Here is a 13,922-nt window from a genome sequence, read left to right as displayed (position 1 = left end):
AATCTTTCTCTAGCCCTTTGCTGGTCTTCTATGTCAGTTTTAATGATCTTAAAAACGTCATGCTCTTCTTGCATCTTGCCTTCTCTCTCCACCCTCTCTAGTGCAGTCTTAATTTCCTTTTCTTTTTTCTTCAAAGCTAACCTTTCATCTTGAGCTTCTCTCTCTAAACGAGCACACTCTCTTTCCAACTCTGCCTTCTTCTCTGCCTTCTTCTCTGCCGCCAAAGCTTTAGACCTAGAAGCCTTCTCCTCTAAAAGCAAAAGAGTCTCTTCTTGTCTAGCCCTTTCATCTGCGACCATTTGCTGGGACCTAAATCTCGCTGCGCTAACCGCCAAAGAAGCATCTAGAGAAACCTCTCTAGCACCTCCAGAAGCGACTGTGGAAGTCAAGTCCGAGCTGGAGGCGTACGGGTCTAACTTGGGAAAGAGACTGCGGTATTGTTCGTTGAGCGTCTCCGTTTGCATGTGCATATCGCTCAGATCCTCTTCTATAGCTACATCACTTTCAGCCACTTGACAAAGCCTCGAGTTCGCTACATTCAGCTCGTTTAGGCGCTCACAGAGGAGAATCTTATGAACTTTAAGGACTCTCCTTTTGTCTGGTGTTTCCCTAAAAGCTGTGCACAACTCGCTGATCGTATTCTTATGAGCTCGGCTTATGGCCCAGTACTTGTCTGACAGTTCCCTAACCTCAGCATTAAGTCTAGCCCTAACAATGGCGGGGCCTCTTTCTTCTCTACTTCGTTGAGCGAGATGCTCTGCACTTGCAGCCTGTTGGGAGGGCTCAGTTCCTAACCCTTCCTGTGTAGGAGAATGTTCAGCTTGAGAGGGAAAGTTATCTGAATTCAAAGTGTCTTGGGTCTGAGTGGGTTCAGCTAGAGACTCTCCCTGAGCGCCATCACGGTCGCCTTCATTCTTACGACTATCAGTGTCCGAAGCAAAATGTTCATCCCTCTCTACCTTCAAAGTGTAAGGGGATAGCTCGGCACTCTCATGAGAAGGTAATTTCTCATCCATACTTTAAGTCAAGTGAAAACGTAGAGGTTAACAAAGACTTGCGAAATATAGAGAAGCAAAATTCAAAACGGCACACCTCGGGTCACTCACTAGAGGGGAAGAAAATACGAAATACGAAGTGTGCAATGCTATGGTCAACAAACCTAAAATAATACCTAAGTTGCTCTGCTCTGGGCCCGACAAAAATAAATTAAAATATTGTTCGCTAGATACGAAACAGTTCCTTTAAGACAAAAGGTTCATGATCTCTTCACAAGATTCGTAAGTACAAAAGTTCATAAAGTTCTTTGTCGAAAACAATCCAAAATGTTCCAAAAAATATCAGAGTTTCCACTGTGCTTGCCCTTGAGTAGCTGTAAGATTCTGTGATGGCTTATATAAATTCTGGAGGATGTAATTTTGGTGCTATAAAGAACCGACGCGCTCACAAAACAAAACGAACACTAGAATTGGAAAATTAATTAAAGTTTATTGAATACTTGTCGATGTCATGGTAATTCGGAAACAGCTCATAATATCAATATATAAAAGGCTAAACATAAATCTATGGAGAGGCTAAGTAACCTATATCGGAGCGTGGCGGAAAAACTAATCTAAGTTTAGAAAGTGAATTAAAGCTAAAATGTGAAGTAGAAAGGACTAGTTTGAGTGAGAGTGCAGAACAGTAGAGTGTGAAGCGTGGAGCATGGAGCGAGAAGCGCGGAGCGGTGAGCGAGAAGCGCGGAGCGATGAGCGAGAAGCGCGGAGCGATGAGCGAGAAGCGCGGAGCGGTGGAAACTGATAGAAAAGAAAAAACTAAACTTAGAATTCGAAACATCAAACTAAACATCAAAGGTGTCCTAAAAACATAAACATCAAAGATGGACGACAAAATGGCGGCCGAAACAAGATGGCGGCAAATCAATAAAAAATCACCAAGACAAAAATATGTTAGAAAAACCCTACATAGAATAAACGTAGGACACAGAAACGGAAAGAAGACAAAGAAACGGACAGAAGACACAGAGACGGAAAGAAGACAAAGAAACGGACAGAAGACACAGAGACGGAAAGAAGACAGAAACGGACAGAAGACAAAGAAACGGACAGAAGACACAGAAACGGACAGAAGACACAGAAACGGACAGAAGACACAGAAACGGACAGAAGACAAAGAAACGGACAGAAGACACAGAAACGGACAGAAGACACAGAAACGGACAGAAGACACAGAAACGGACAGAAAGTCATAACAAACAAAGATTCAAAACGAAAATTACACGAATTCGGTAAATAAAAGAAACATAGTCAGAAATGGATACTCGCCTTTGACAGCATCAATAATCTAAAACAGACTCAAGGCGAGCAACTGAACCTGAACTACAAAATAACTTAAAACAAAACTGGAGGCTGGCAGAAAACACTGGGCCCCGGAACAGAGCAAAAAAATCTATCTATCCTAAAACATCTTGTTCCGTGAACGGCTTCCCAGTAAGTGACGACGAAAACAGGCTATCCACCACAGAGGTGAACTAAAAATACTGCGCGTTACTACAATATTACTGTTGCAAAACATGCGTCCCGTGCTCTCCGGGGAAAAACTCCATAGGCTGTCCAGCGTGAGCCATACAGGCACATGAAATTAATATCAGAAAAACGCCGGCCACACTACCTTGTTTATAAATTAGTTCGTTACAATATTTAACGTCATTAAAACAAAACAAAGTTCGTACCAGGACGCTCATACTTAATAAAGAAAACTAGAAGATAAAGAGCAAGCTAGACCCGCACGCGAACCTACAGAGGTGGCTGCAAAATGGGAACAAATAGGGACAAAAGTGAAATAAGATAATAAAAGTGAAAGAACAAAAAGGGAAAGCCACCACCACGGAAAGTCGCATGCGAGTCAAGCTAGAAGCAAGACTAAAAAACACAAGCAAAACAAAAAGAATCTAAATACACAGAAGGCTCCTTAGCAGGGGCATTCACAGGCAATAAGCACCATTGTATTTCCTATGTCTTGAATTAACAGCTTTGTGTTGCATGACCTTGGATGACCTTGACCAAGGTCACATGTATTTTGGTAGGAAAATTGTGTAAAGCAGTTCTTAGTGTATGATGTCATTGCTAGGTTTAGTTATTTGACCTTCAGGGTCAAGGTCATGTAAAGGTCAAGGTCAAGCATGTGAGTCGTATGGGCTTTGCCCTTCTTGTTCAGACTAGTGTTGAAATTGTTCAAGGTATTGGAAAAGTAGCATTAGTCTGACGAACCTATTTTTGACTCACATGCGAAGCAAAAGTGAGTCTATGTACTCACCCGAGTCGTCCGTCCGTCCGTCCGTCCGGACGTCCGGACGTCCGGACGTCCGTCCGTCCGGAAAACTTTAACGTTGGATATTTCTTGGACACTATTCAGTCTATCAGTACCAAATTTGGCAAGATGGTGTATGATGACAAGGCCCCAAAAAACATACATAGCATCTTGACCTTGCTTCAAGGTCAAGGTCGCAGGGGCCATAAATGTTGCCTAAAAAACAGCTATTTTTCATATTTTTCCCATTTTCTCTGAAGTTTTTGAGATTCAATACCTCACCTATATATGATATATAGGGCAAAGTAAGCCCCATCTTTTGATACCAGTTTGGTTTACCTTGCTTCAAGGTCAAGGTCACAGGAGCTCTTCAAAGTTGGATTGTATACATATTTTGAAGTGACCTTGACCCTGAACTATGGAAGATAACTGTTTCAAACTTAAAAATTATGTGGGGCACATGTTATGCTTTCATCATGAGACACATTCGGTCACATATGATCAAGGTCAAGGTCACTTTGACCCTTATGAAATGTGACCAAAATAAGGTAGTGAACCACTAAAAGTGACCATATCTCATGGTAGAAAGAGCCAATAAGCACCATTGTACTTCCTATGTCTTGAATTAACAGCTTTGTGTTGCATGACCTTGGGTCAAGGTCACATGTATTTTGGTAGGAAAAATGTGTAAAACATGTGAGTCGTATGGGCTTTGCCCTTCTTGTTAACTTTTATTTTAAATGCTTGGTGATTGTGTGCGTGAGTGTTAGGCCTATGCAATAAAATAGGACAGAGAACATTATTCAATGCGTTCATCGTACTTTTATTGTTTGTGTATTCTCTCCCTCTCTCGCTTGCTTGTAATTGCCAACACCCGCATGCGCTCCACCACATAAACACCGTCAGTGATCACACACATTTCCGCAGCAAAACCGACAATTTTTTAACATTCCATAATTATAAGTCAAACACATCACACTGGTTATTTCTGTATGTGACAACACGGTTTCTTCGCACTTAAAATGCGACCGCCGCCATGTTGTTTTTAAACTAAGCCCGGTGTAGTATCCCGTTTAGTCCCCCCTCTGAAAAGGGCCTCAGGGGGACTTTTTCAGTCCTAAAAAAGCCTTTACCGATCAAACCTCGTTTTCGATTGGCCCCCCTACAGCAATTTTGCCACCCCCCCCCCCCTTTCGCATCCCAGATGTTCTCCCCTTTTAAAAGGTCCTCCTCCCCCACCCCCCACCCCCCTCCCTCCTTTTTGACTGCGGTTCCTTACTTTGGGTGTTTTACAATTTTCCCCCCACTTTCAACTCCCACTTTCAACTTCCCAACATCACTATGGCCGTAATTTTGAACGTAAAGATTTCAAATTTTGTGTGAGCATAACTGTGGTGATGTTCCTTCCGTCAGTTTATTTTGGAGCTGAATGGATTATAATCCAAGGCCTCACACGCCAATAATCCAAAATTGGAAATGTCTCGTAAAATCCGTATTTCTTCATATTTTGACTCAAAACTCTTAGGAAACTTGCATATTGCCAAGACCAACATTCGTAAGGAGTTTCTAGGTCGCCGGTCAAAGGAAACGGTCACACGACAAGGTAACAAGCTGTCGTCCATCTTGAATCAACTTTAAGTTTAGAACAAAGTGACGTCACTATCCGACGTCGCGTAAGGGGGGGGGGGGGGGGGGGGGGAGGGGGGTAGTCGAAAACGAGACTTGGTCCCTAAGGGCAGACCTTTTTATAGCTGAAAAAGTCTCCCGGAGGCCCTGGATAGCTCTGAAAAGTCCCCGGGGGCCCTTTTTAGCTTTGAAAATTTCCCCTTCTCAGTGGTGGGACGAAACGGGATATTACACCGGGATAAAAGACTTATCAGCTTCAAAACAGGGAATAGTTTGACCCGAATTTTAGCTCGAGGATAAAGCTAACCTCGACTCGGGCATTGGGATATTTTTACAGTGGGCTGAATTTATAGAGTTTATCTCGGGCTAAAATCTCTATCCTCGACACATACATTCCGGCCCAGGTCTGTTCATTTCTCGCTCTCACGCACATTCACCAGTACGAATTTGCAAAAGAGAGTTTGGGAAGCACAACAGCAGATCTACGCTGACACATCGAAAGGGGTTTTGAGCGACACAGGGCTTGCAGACCACACCGAAGCACCTTTGTCGAAGCCTCGTGAAACGAGCAGTTTGTATTTATAATATAAACTACAATCAAACGTGTCTTCTTTATTGACAAGGATTATCCCTTTACCAGTCCTGATCTCCACAGCTTTTCAATGTTGATAGGCGTAGAAATTACTAGCAGTACTAATTTGCATATTTTAAAAGCACCTTTAGTCGGCACACACATGAATATAATAAGTTTCCTCGTTTGCGATAACTGTATTTTTGGCAGCTGAAAATAGGATCATGCAATACAGGTTATGATTTACGTGTACAAATCTTCATCATTTAACAACCAGCTGTTTAAAGATATACTGTCCAAGCCGCCATTTTGGAGAGTTTTCTGGCGAATTCGAGCGATCTAAAGAATTTGGGGAATCTAGTGTACCTTAATTAAGACGCACCTGGTCCGGTTTGCTCAATAAAGCACGACAAGCGGTATGCCGCATAATTAAATCAAAGTGAGTAAATTGGCATCTCGACGTTGCACGCTCTTATGGTTTGATGCTTAAAATTGGCCGTCAGAGACTGGTTTACGTCGCCAGCGCGTGCCGTTATCATGACGACTCAAATCAATGGCGGACGCTGAGAAGAAGCCCGCAAGTTTAGGTAAGAAATCGACTCAACGGTGGTTCAGAAAGCAGCTGACTGACTCGGAACGACAACAAATCACGAGAAAGGCGTGCTCGACGCACGAAAGGCTAAGTTATCATCGGTAAGCAGTCGGGAAGTTGGACTCAACTGAGTGTAACCGTCACTTGTGTGCGCCATCCGCGACGCAGCTGTATCCTGATGAATGTGTAAGTATAAAGCAAGTGTTGTCGTGTATACTTTGGGCAGACCTAGACAAGTTTTGCTGCCGTTATGTCTGTGTGTCTGCTGGTGTGTAGTGCGAATGAAGGATCCATCAAGCAAGCGCACGAACGTGTATTGTGCTGCAGCAGTGCAGGGCCGATCGTGTTCAGTTTTCCTGTTTTTGTTTGAACACGGACACAGTGTGTGTTTGTGTGTGTGTGTCTGTCTGTGTGTTTGTCTGTGTGTGTTTGTGTGTCTGTCTGTGTCTGTCTGTCTGTGTGTTTGTGTGTGTGTGTCTGTCTGTGTGTTTGTCTGTGTGTGCTGCCACGGTGTGTGTGTGTGGGCAATATCCCTATAATACCCCCACCGGAAAATATTCTCAAACGGATCGAAACTGATTCTGGTTTGATATTCAGGGGAGAGAACCACTTCAAGTTCAATGCACCTGAATGCAGTGCTACTCTCCCCTGAAGAACTGTCTTATATGATTTTACTCCCGAATTACCCCCAACTCTCTCTTTGCGCTATGTACCGAAAGTACTGAGTTGGGGGTATATATCGGGAGTACATGTGTGACAGGGCGACCAGTCTTCAATTATGGAATAAAGTTTTGTACTGTCCAGTCGAGTGTTTGTAGTTCATGTTGCCGATCGCTTTATGTTTTGTGTCATGCCATTATCTGTTCTAAGTTAAATGTTGAGATGCAGATCCTAAGCGCGCCTCGCCGTCTGTGTCCATGTTCTGACTAGTCTTTGATCCTTTGTACTTAAGCCGCTATTATGACGGCTTACTAGCGCCAAAACTAAGAATTAGTAATTAACCCGTGAAAGTTACGAATTTTCACGAGAAAATTACAAAGTGTGTCAATTACTAATTTTCACGTGTTAATAACTAACTTTAAAGTATTAATGTCTAATTTTCAGTTTTGGCTCGCTTCCTGACGGCTTACTAGCACCAAAACTAACAAGAGGCGAAGCCTTCAAGGCTCCCGTAAGAAATCGAAAAACAGTAACACAAGCTCAAAACTTCACTCCGTCACACGCACATGCACACGCACACACACACCACACACTCAGAGTTAAAACTAACGCATCATATTTACTCCATGTATATTTTTTAAAAGAAGTCAAACAGATAAAATGACTGTGCATTTGTTGTTGGTGTAGTTGTCCCTGAAGGAGATCTTGTGCAATCCTCTCTCTCTCTCTCTCTCTCTCTCTCTCTCTCTCTCTCTCTCTCTCTCTCTCTCTCTCTCTCTCTCTCTCACACACACACACACACACACACACACACACTTTTAAACTGCATCAGCATAATTATCATGGTAAAGCTTATCTACAATCATTAACTTACTCTAGAGCTTGCGTATCAAGATAATATATTCTTGGAATTGTCATACGACTAAGATTTAAAGATATGGGCGTCACGATGGTCACACTCAGACAGGTTCACATGAGGTTATTTGCCCTGGTCCTCGCACTCCGAAGTCTCTGATATTGTTCAGTGACACATTGTCCTGCTGGCAACCAGCTCCACGTGCTTGGGCATGAACGGTCACCAAGAAGACCATTATCTCTCATATAGGCCTACTGGCTGCAGCCTGTGTGAAAGCTATTAAGGTCAATGACAGAAAAACCGTGTACTTCCTCACTGCAGCCCTGGGAATTTGTTTAATCCTGTCCCACTCAATTATCGGAATGTTCCTGTACACTATGTCTTTGTATCAGAGAGTTGTAATGTTCATTTGTAAGGACGTGCTTTCCTGAAACAAATGAAGAGTTGGATTACAACGCTGCAGTGTTCTCTGCCCTGGATTGTAGCTTGCCCGTCGTAAATCAGCAGTAGATCTGCGGGTGCTGTGTTCATTTGGAAATCTACCATCAGCTTATCTGTCTTTTGCACTGCAGACACTAAGCAATAGGTACCTGCCATGTGGTCACTTTTTCCACTGCTGTCCTCAGTCATATACTTTTCATCAAGACTTGTCACCATGCCGAGTGGATCTAAATTCAGAAGTCGTCATGTGGCTGAGGCATATCTGACATAGCGTCGATCTTGTTGTAGCTTATCCTCCTTTCTGAAACAAAAGGCAAAATACGATTAGTTGTGATGACTACAACCTACACAAATAAAAACAGTGTTTTTGATACTGAATAGTCGGGTTATACAAGCTACTTTACCTATGCATCATGCATGGGAATCCTACATTATGCGAAACATGTCAACTGACTGCAGCAGCCTGGTTCTTAAAATAATTCTGACGGTCAACACAGTCAACACACTATTCACAGTCCATTTTGAGGAGCAACTGAGGTACTCTCCAGTGGTGGATTTAGGAGGGGGGCTGGGAAGGGGGCCCGGACCCCCCCCCCCCCCCCCCCATAGGGAAAGCGAGAGAGATTCAAGGGATGGGGGGGGGGGGGGGTCATGCACCCGACCCACCCTGGCATTTTCGGGCGCTTTGCACCCTCATCAATTCAGGCGCTTCGCGCCTTCAAGTTCGTGAAAAACAGTTTGGGTGTGCCCCCCTTTCCTGGATCTACCCTTGCTATCTGATGGTCTTGTTTGAATGATAACGATCAACTCAGAAGGAAGAAATCATCAGAGGAAAAAATAAACCATTAACATTAACCGCTGAAAAATACAGAATCACATGTGCCATTATGTAGAACAAAATTCCACAGCAAGCTTTCTTTGGACGACTGTCGTTGTCTCAAAACTCGCATTCTACCTGCTGTCCAACAGAAGCTAATCTTACGTTGTGCTGCCTTGAAAAAAAATGCCAACAAAGCCAAGGAAGCTGTTGCAAGGTGAATTTACCAAACGTTACGGACATTAACGAATCGTGATAAGCTTAGTGCGTAAACAGCAAATAGTACAATCAAAGAGAGGAGTCTGGAATGAAACGCGATACAGATCTAGGTAGATCTAGCATTCACAAATTGTCTGTAGAAAGGCACCACATTTTACCGACAGAACCATGACAGAGCATGTTTTGAAACTGAGGCAAAATCGTAATAGTTTTGACTTTGAGAACAGATTCATCCCGTCTGCTTATATCTGCATGTTCAAGTAAATAGTAGACAGTTTTATACGGGCAGAGTAAACTTGAGACTCTACTGCAAGTCTTGAAATTCACATAAATCGAACCAAGAACAAAGACATCCAAACATTACAGGCAGTTTAGATCAACTAATTTCACTGGAGGTGACTGCCTAGCACTGTTTTTCATATCTGTGTCTGCTGAAATAGAAAGAAATTAAACAAAACGAATGATCAGTAAGCTTATGTGACACGCTTTATGAGTGGGAGACACTAGATCTGTCTGTACTTACATTGTTACTGGGGACACGACTGCCAGATCGACACTGCGCTTTCGACAGCTGATCTTTCCTGCGCAGACACTGGAAACACGCTGTGCAGATCAAACTGTTGTAAATCTCCTTTGGCTTTGGTATCTTCTTTATCTATTTTTCTTGAGCTAAGAAATCGAACAATGTGAAATCGTCTTTCCCGAATCGGCGAATGCAGAGGTGAGAACTGGAAAGTGAGTCTTTTCCACAATCCTTTACGCGACCTGACCTGATCTTGACCCCTGACCTGGTCTACATACCACACACGACACAAACCAGTCACCTGTTTTTACCCGCCCAAAACCCCCCACCACCCGTTTTCTGTGGATACACACTTTAACTACACACATGCCGACACAATGTTGATCATTGCTTCAATAATTTGAAGATGTTGCTTGAAAAATAACCAGGTAAAATGAGTATTTCGGTGTTTAGTCAAATGTTAAAGTTTCTACCACAGACTTACATACGCACGCACGCACGCACGCACGCACAGACAGACAAAGTTACGATCGCATAGGCGACACTTACGTGAGCCAATTCACGCGTTAATTACTAATTTTCATGTGCCTCGTGACTGTGGGGGCTCAATGCGCATGCGCGACTGGTACACCGGCCAGAGCGAAACATCCTTCGATTCGAAACTTTTCTGGTCCATAGTTCTTTAATCCGATGCAAATTAACAATAAGAGCTGAGCGCATGTGTAGATAACCGTGACATACAACTGTCTGTCCGACAACTTGTTGAATAACGAATTCTATCGAAAGATATTTGTGAAAGTGTGTGAGTCTCGACCGAAGAGATCCGTCTGCTAGTTGTCGGACCTTTAATTAGCACATGTCCGACCGGCCGCCATTTTTTCTCTCTCGGTTCGAACATTTTCGGATCGATTGTCCTTCACTAATACACTGCAAAGCAAATTTATCAGTGTGGTAGTGGAAATAAATATGAGGTACGGCTGTCTGCCCGACAACTTGTCGAATAAGGAATTATATTGAAAGATATCTGTGAAAGTGTGAGACCACAGCCGATCAAAAGTCCGTCTGCTACGAACAGCTTCGATTCGAAAGTTTTCGGGGTCGATTATTCTTTTTTAAGATACCCAAAACAATGTTAAGGAAAGCGCTATTGCAGAAAACTGTGACATGCATCTTCCCGTCGGATAACTTGCTCGATAAGGCCTTCTATTAAAAGATATTTCAGAAATAGTGTGAGAGTGATGTTTGCCGGACGTTGAAGCCTCTCAGTGCGGACTCTTAAAGTCCGACTACTGTGACCGAAAACGAGGCAAAAATGAAATTACTGTTAATTACTAATTTTCACGTGAAAATGGTAAGCCTAGGTTTTGACACAAGTAAGCCGTCATACGCTCTCCCAGGGAGAGACGGTCACTTGCCTGCAGGTGGTCAGTTGCGCAACTATTATGACCGACCCGGGGTAGCCGCCGATAACACGTTCGTGAGGTAATGTTTGATGCGCTCAGATCAAAGCCTCATAAAGAAAGAGGGTGTCAATTCCTTTGAATTTGATACGGTCGAATCAGGAGAGCTGCCAGCTGCGGCTGGAAGGTTTTACCCCCCCCCCCCCTCTTCTAGTCTTTAACCAATAAAATGGCCGATTTTGATTGGATGTTTGTTACTCTAGCTAAAGGTGAATTATGTGTGTACGTGTCAGAGTCAAAGGGAGAACGTTGAGAGACACAGAAGAGAGAGGACGTGTTTTGTAGTATGCTCCATGCACTAACAACAACATATATGTAGTGACTTTGCGTTGTAACGTGGCTGTGGCCACCCGGCTTCGGCTGGGTCGGCGGAGAGGAGGGGAGAAGATGCTAAACACAGGAATAAAGTTTGCCATGCCAGTAATCTGCTGTTGTCACAATGTCATCTGGTTGTGTCCGTGAGTAAGAGTCCAGTGAGTCCGTAAACTCATCATCAAGAAAGCAAAATATCTTGTTTCCCGAACCTTTCACATATATATATATGGCTGTGGCTACATCCACGGGTCCGTGCCTCGAGTCCCCCATGTTAAATCCACGTCACTGACAAGGGACGCTACTCTTGCCCAATATTTTCCTGCTTTCGGTTCGGCACTTAAACAGACATGACTAGGACGTCAGCTGTAAAATATCAATGTCATAATTCCATGTTTAGCCTTTATGAGCAGTATACAGCGTTCTCTGTGGTGACATTGCAACATTGCAGCCCCCCCCCCCCCCCCTCTTAATACGAACCTCACCTGAACTTGCATGTTTATTGGGGATTTGCACTTTCCTAGTTTGCGGTGATTTTTGATGCAGTGTGAAGCATGTGTCGATTGTTCAAATGTTTAAGTGAATGTTGTCAACGTGTGGACTAAAGCTACCAACCGGAAGATGAAGAATGATGTATTGGTCTTCCCTATTTGCTAGATTGGTGCTGAGGGGCTGAACTCCGTAAGTCACAACTGTCCACAGTACTCCCATGATTTTGAATTCACCATTTTTTGCTCTCTTAAAATCTAAGAAGATCAAGCGGTCGTTCAGCAATGAGTTTGTGAATTCAGTTACTTCTCTTTATTGTTACAAGACCCAACACAGGGTCTGTTATTTTATGAAAACAAATTGCAACACAAATTGATTCTTCCTCCTCCTCCATCTCAACAATATAGCGTCAAGAGTCCCGAGTGCCAACGCGAGGCTTCGACTGCCGAGTGATTCCGAACGATTCCGAGATTCCGCGGAAATGACGTCACTGACGTGGATATAGCATGGGGGACTAGAGGCACGGACCCGTGGATATAGTCACTACCTATAGATATATATACACAGCATGACTGACAAACTTGAACATTCCACTCAAAAGGGTTCTTTTGGGGGGGAAATGAGAGAGAAAGTAAGGGGAGTTGATGAATGGGGGGTAGATACACTAGCACAAAAAAGTTAAGATATTTTTTTCAGTGGTATAGCCCAGATGTTAAAAAGCAGTTTTTTGGTCAGAAATATACGTGTATTTGAAGATCAGTCTTTCTTCTGCTCAAAAAATTTGTTTTCTGGATCTGAGCAATGTTGGGTATGACGTCACAGGCCCATGACCACGCCTACCCTCAAAAATGGCGTTTTTTGACGGTATGATTCACTTTCAACCGTCGAAACAGTGACTTAAACTGAATGATATTTTACATGTTTTACATCCGAACGTTTATGTGATGTCTTACCTAACAGTTCATACACATTTCGTTCAAATCCGTGGCGCAGTCAGGCTGATCTAGCGTGTAAAAGAGAGCGACCACAATCCTAAAAAACAGCAAACAATCCAGTGTTGTTGTGGTGTTTTTGCTGGGTAGCTGCAGTTGATATGCAATAAATCTAAAACTACAAATAGCAGCCTATCCAAATTTCATAGCACGATGACAAAGACCCTCATCTGTATCTGTTCCAGTACTTAGAGCAAACAGATCCCGAGAATGGGCGTTGTAACGGTTTTCTGTTAAACATGTGCAAACGTTCGTAACGTCCAAGAAACGAATGTGACATGCACGCAACTTGGTGTACTTTGCAAAACATGATGTAATGGCACCATGTTTTGCAAAGTATACAAACTATGAATATAGTGACAGACAGAGAGTGGGACAGAGAGAGGCAGATAGAAGAGACACAGAGAGAGAGACACTCACAGAGACATAATACAGCTCTTTCCGTAGATATTGGCAGACCAAGAGTGGGACAGAGAGGGGCAGATAGAAGACACAGAAAGACACACACAGAGAGACATACTACAGATATTTCCGTAGGTATGGGAAGACAGAGAGTGGGACAGAGAGAGGCAGATAGAAGACAGAGAGTGGGACAGACAGAGGCACATAGAAGACAGAGAGTGGGACAGACAGAGGCACATAGAAGACAGAGAGTGGGACAGACAGAGGCAGATAGAAGACAGAGAGTGGGACAGACAGAGGCACATAGAAGACAGAGATTGGGACAGACAGAGGCACATAGAAGACAGAGTGTGGGACAGACAGAGGCACATAGAAGACAGAGAGTGGGACAGACAGAGGCACATAGAAGACAGAGAGTGGGACAGACAGAGCGTGGGACAGACAGAGGCACATAGAAGACAGAGAGTGGGGCAGACAGAGGCACATAGAAGACAGAGAGTGGGACAGAGAGAGGCACATAGAAGACAGAGAGTGGGACAGAGAGAGGCACATAGAAGACAGAGAGTGGGACAGACAGAGCGTGGGACAGACAGAGGCACATAGAAGACAGAGAGTGGGACAGACAGAGGCAGATAGAAGACAGAGAGTGGGACAGA

The 13,922-nt window shown here is 43.6% G+C and overlaps 1 protein-coding gene across 2 annotated transcripts in view; it reads left to right on the top strand.

Annotated features, from left to right (window-relative positions):
- Positions 1 to 13,922, top strand: part of LOC138951057 (uncharacterized) — an 82,563-nt gene that overhangs the window by 56,214 nt on the left and 12,427 nt on the right. The window contains exon 1 of one of the 2 annotated variants that reach the window (XR_011450961.1): positions 5,046 to 6,281. The exons of the other annotated variant lie outside the window; for it this stretch is intronic. The gene's annotated coding sequence lies outside the window, so the exon portion shown is untranslated. Of the gene's footprint in view, positions 1 to 5,045; positions 6,282 to 13,922 lie in introns of those variants that run through there. 2 annotated transcript variants of the gene reach the window in all.

The sequence above is a fragment of the Littorina saxatilis genome, linkage group LG16 (genome assembly GCF_037325665.1).
Source record: "Littorina saxatilis isolate snail1 linkage group LG16, US_GU_Lsax_2.0, whole genome shotgun sequence".
NCBI classification, from domain to species: Eukaryota; Metazoa; Mollusca; class Gastropoda; order Littorinimorpha; family Littorinidae; genus Littorina; species Littorina saxatilis.
Note: the sequence above shows the minus strand (reverse complement) of the source record. Positions and strands in the feature narration are given on the sequence as shown.